Raw genomic sequence first — 6,229 nt, 5'->3', positions numbered from 1 at the left:
ATGTCATATAAGATAATGTAAGCTAACAAAACATCATAAAAACATTTAAAACTAAAGTCTGACATGCTAAAATGTTCGACTACACCTCCAAACATGCCTTTTCTAAGCGGCAAATATTAAGCCTTTATTATGAAGGCACAACTTCCTGTCAATCCTGCTTTATTTTGATTAATTTGACGCAATTTCCGTCCTAGTTTGGATTAAGCGTTAACAGGCTCAATTAACAGTTACAAGAACGAATCTGCATTTGTATTATAATCTGTTTGAGGTCTTTAAAAAAAGAAAGGAAGATAACAAAGGAAATCCTCTGTGACACATTTTATATGAATTATATTTGATTAATTTAATTACATTTATCAATCCTAGATGCCCGAAGTAGTTTTAAATAATATTAATGCTCCTTGTGCGGTGAAAAGTAACTAAGTACATGTACTGTACTTTACTTGAGTATTTCCATTTCCTGCTACTTTATATTTTTGCACTTTAAGTATAGAACATGCAAAAATAGTACTTCTTGTACTCCTCTACGTTTATCTGATAACTTTAGTTACCTTGCATATTTAAATTATTACTACGAAATATACATTAACTGCTAAAGTATGATGTATTATTCTAGGTTAAGCTACGCAGCAGTATATATATATATATATATATATATATATATATATATATATATATATAGAAGTGATGCTTACACATAAAAGCATCTATAATTATAATCCAGTAATATAACATACTTTATTCTGAAATGGGTAATTCTGCATAATAAGTACTTTAACTTTTAATACTTTAAGTACATTCTGATTCTAGTACTTTTGTACTTTTACTTAAGTAATGATTTTGAATGCAGGACTTTTCTATTGTGCACATTCTTAATACAATCTTTTCATATTCTTGTACATATTTTTCTTTAATTCTATATGTTTCTTGATTTTTGCAATTCTTATTCTAACTTAATTCTATGTTTATGTTACGCACCAATTCACTAAAGCAAATTCCTTGCATGTGAGGACGTACTTGGCAATAAAGTGGATTCTGATTCACACGCAGTGTTTTTACACTGTAGTATAATAAAATATCTGAATACTTCTTCCACCACTGGTCTTAACAAACCGGCTTACGTGATGAGGTATAACAGGAGGTTTGTGTGCTGTGCACTCATTCATTGCAGGGGTTTAAGTATTTAATTAGTACCAAAGCCAGCTCCGGCTAATCTTCTCAACACTGACTCAACATGTGACCTGGTAACCAATGTTAAGGACAATCAACAGGCTGAGCAACTCAAAGACAGCGACCGCTTTGACTTACGGTGAGTGTAAAATGGTTGCTGTACTACGCGAAGGTTCAGAGTTTCGGTGCAATGTTTGTAAAGTCTGGAGACTTATGGTGCTGGTTCTGTGTCCAACATACACACATGCCTGTAATCCTAATCAGAGCCACACTACAAGCCCAGAGTGTGTAACTCTGTTTGGTAAAAGTACTAACACAGTCCTGCATTCAACATCTCACGTAAGTTAAAGTACAAAAGTATTAGCATCTAAATAAAGTACCCAAAGTAAAAGTACTCATTCTGCACAACGGCCCATTTCATAATAATATATATTATGTTATGGTTATATTATATACTATATACTGCCAGGTAGTTTATACATTTCCCCAAGGGATCAATAAAATGTATCTTAACTTGTATTAACACATGTTGATTGTATTTTGTATTATAAATCTGAAAGTAACTAAAGTCATAAAGTACATGTCGTGGAGTAAAAAGTGCAATATTGGCCTCTGACTTGTAGTGAAGTAGAAGTATAAAGTTGCTTCTAATACTCAAGTAAAGTACCTCAAAATTGCATTTAAGTACGTGAGTAAATATACTTAGTTACTGTCCACCTGATTTCAGTCTCCTGCACGCACACACAGGTCCACTCTATCCTCTGCAGATGAGCAGATGAAGCTCTGGACGTGGAACGGGGGCTATTTGGACAGGAATTAAGGGGTGTGTTAAATTTCTGCATGCATGATCAATGGGGTTGAATGGTGGGGTTTGGGGGACGGGGTGGAGGGGGTGGGCAGCATGGCTGAAGCAAAGAAAGAGAGAGGCAGCCAGCAATGGCTCACTAATGAGAGATGGACACTGTGGATTGTATCTCATTATCAATCAACATAGCTTTGAGTTCTCTGGAGAGGGGAAATGCAAAAGCCCTAATGTGTGCTGCATGTGGTCCATTTTGATAAACCCAGCTTGTGTGGTGGAGCATTAGTCACAGCGGTATCTGAGCTGTTGGAAATCCACACACATTGCCCTCTGTCCGTTTTGGTGAGGAGTTTCCTCTGAATAGTACAATGGGACTTAATTACAGGTCAGTGGCATGTCTCAGGGAGATAGAGGGAGCTCTGTTACCCTTCCAAATACAGTATAATGCCATCTTCCCAAGGGTGGGGTAACAAGAGCTCTGCACAAAAAGGTGCTGATAGGCTGAACCTGAGAGCGGTATAAGGTGATCCCGGCAGAGAAAGTGAACGTTTTACACTGAAAGAGAGAGAACAGATAAAGGACTACATTAACTCTCAAAGGTTTTCTCCTGTTCCGTTTGCCCTTGTTCCTTTCAAAGTTAGCTCAATTTATCATTTCCTGCCAACTTTCTTTGACAAAAAGCAAGAGGGCGGATGAAAGACGAAGACATCTTGAATATGGAAATCAAATAAATCTGATTGGACACAGAGAGGTGTGTGTGAACAGTTAACACCACCTGTGGAGGCCGCTGAAAGATATGCAGACAAAGCTGCATTTTAATGAAATTAAACAATAACCTCCCATAACTGCGGGAAATGTACATTTACTCAAGTACTGTAGTTAAGTATTGAAGTATTTCCCTTTTACGCTACATTATACTTCTAATCAACGACATTTCAGAGGAAAATATCGTGTTTTTTATCTTGACAGCTGGTTAGTAGTAATAATTCATATATGATATGCTTATAAAATACATACTATTAAATATAATATATATATATTTATATTATATATTTATATATAATATAAATATATAATATATATATATTATATATTTATATATAATAAATACATTATTAAATAATAAACTACTGGTTCCCAACACGTTTTTTATTTGTCCTCCCCAATAATCAAACAACCCTGAACTGACTGTATATAAAGAAGTTTAAACAAGTATACGTGTATAAGTATATATGTATAAGTATATATGTATAAGTATACGTGTATAAGTATAAGTATACGTGTATAAGTATATATGTATAAGTATAAGTATACGTGTATAAGTATAAGTATACGTGTATAAGTATATATGTATAAGTATAAGTATACGTGTATAAGTATATATGTATACGTGTATAAGTATACGTGTATAAGTATATATGTATAAGTATATGTATACGTGTATAAGTATATATGTATAAGTATACGTGTATAAGTATATATGTATAAGTATATAAGTATAAGTATACGTGTATAAGTATACGTCTATAAGTATATGTGTATAAGTATACGTGTATAAGTATATATGTATAAGTATACGTGTATAAGTATATATGTATAAGTATAGGTGTATAAGTATATATGTATAAGTATAGGTGTATAAGTATATATGTATAAGTATATATGTATAAGTATAGGTGTATAAGTATATATGTATAAGTATATATGTATAAGTATATGTATAAGTATATGTATAAGTATATGTATAAGTATATATGTATAAGTATATGTATAAGTATATGTATAGTATATGTATAAGTATATGGTATAAGTATATGTGTATAAGTATATGCATAAGTATATATGTATAAGTCTATATGTATAAGTATACGTGTATAAGTATATATGTATAAGTATATGTGTATAAGTATATGTGTATAAGTATATATGTATAAGTACTATGTATAAGTATATGTATAAGTATATGTATAAGTATATATGTCTAAGTATATATGTATAAGTATATATGTATAAGTATATGTGTATAAGTATATGTGTATAAGTATATATGCCTAAGTATATGTATAGTATATATGTATAAGTATACGTGTATAAGTATATATGTATAAGTATAGTGTATAAGTATATGTGTATAAGTATATATGTATAAGTATATATGTATAAGTATATATGTATAAGTATATGTATAAGTATATATGTATAAGTATATATGTATAAGTATATATGTATAAGTATATGTATAAGTATATATGTATAAGTATATGTGTATAAGTATATGTGTATAAGTATATATGCATAAGTATATGTGTATAAGTATATATGTATAAGTATACGTGTATAAGTATACATGTATAAGTATATATGTATAAGTATATATGTATAAGTATATATGTATAAGTATATGTATAAGTATATATGTATAAGTATATATGTATAAGTATATATGTATAAGTATATGTATAAGTATATATGTATAAGTATATATGTATAAGTATATATGTATAAGTATATATGTATAAGTATATATGTATAAGTATATGTATAAGTATATATGTATAAGTATATGTGTATAAGTATAAGTATATGTGTATAAGTATATATGCATAAGTATATGTGTATAAGTATATGTGTATAAGTATATATGCATAAGTATATGTGTATAAGTATATATGTATAAGTATACGTGTATAAGTATACATGTATAAGTATATATGTATAAGTATATATGTATAAGTATATATGTATAAGTATATGTATAAGTATATATGTATAAGTATATGTATAAGTATATATGTATAAGTATATATGTATAAGTATATATGTATAAGTATATGTATAAGTATATATGTATAAGTATATATGTATAAATATATATGTATAAGTATATATGTATAAGTATATGTATAAGTATATATGTATAAGTATATGTGTATAAGTATATGTGTATAAGTATATATGCAAAAGTATATGTGTATAAGTATATATGTATAAGTATACGTGTATAAGTATACGTGTATAAGTATACATGTATAAGTATAAGTGTATAAGTATATATGTATAAGTATACGTGTATAAGTATATATGTATAAGTATATATGTATAAGTATAGGTGTATAAGTATATATGTATAAGTATATATGTATAAGTATAGGTGTATAAGTATATATGTATAAGTATATATGTATAAGTATATATGTATAAGTATAGGTGTATAAGTATACGTGTATAAGTATATATGTATAAGTATATATGTATAAGTATAGGTGTATAAGTATATATGTATAAGTATATATGTATAAGTATATATGTATAAGTATATATGTATAAGTATATATGTATAAGTATACGTGTATAAGTATATATGTATAAGTATATATGTATAAGTATAGGTGTATAAGTATATATGTATAAGTATATATGTATAAGTATATATGTATAAGTATATATGTATAAGTATAGGTGTATAAGTATATATGTATAAGTATATATGTATAAGTATATATGTATAAGTACTAACAACAATAAGGTGAGAGTAATAAATATAAAGTGAACAATACACCAGTGCAAAATAGGACCGCAATATAGAATAACAATTATACATATAAATAAAATAAAGAGTCAAAATATAAAGTGTATAAGAAGTAATACCAACACCAGTGCGTAATAGAATAATAATAATAATAATAATACAAATGTAAAATTAAATTAAATGTAGTGGAAAATGTATTATTATTATTAATATTAATAATAATAATACTAATACTAATAATAATAATAATAATAATAATAATAATACTAATAATAGATACATTAAGTTAAATATATGTGTCAGACTAATCTTCTGTGGAACGAGAACCTTTACTTTTGATACTTTAAGTACATTTTGATGATAATATTTCCGTATTTGTACTTAAGTAAGATTTAAATGCAGTACTTTTACTTGCTACGTTGTATTTTCACATTGTGCTATTGTTCCTTTTACTTAAACAAAGGATCTGGGTACTTCTTCCACCAGTGCATGTTACATATGTAATAAAGACAAACATATAACAACCTACAAATATAAATACGCACACGTGTAAACTCGTACTGACTTGCTGCTGTAACAAAGCTGTTTTCTAACTATGTGTTTGAACTCATTCTCAACAGACAGCCCGTAAGGTTAAGTAACTTTGTGGCACAGCGGCGCTCTCTAGTGGCGTGTAGGACACAATCAAGCCATGCTTCTGTTCCGTAAATATAAAGTTGGTCTGTGCC

This window comes from Cottoperca gobio, chromosome 9 (assembly GCF_900634415.1).
Source record: "Cottoperca gobio chromosome 9, fCotGob3.1, whole genome shotgun sequence".
Classification (NCBI taxonomy): domain Eukaryota; kingdom Metazoa; phylum Chordata; class Actinopteri; order Perciformes; family Bovichtidae; genus Cottoperca; species Cottoperca gobio.
This window is presented reverse-complemented; position numbering follows the sequence as displayed.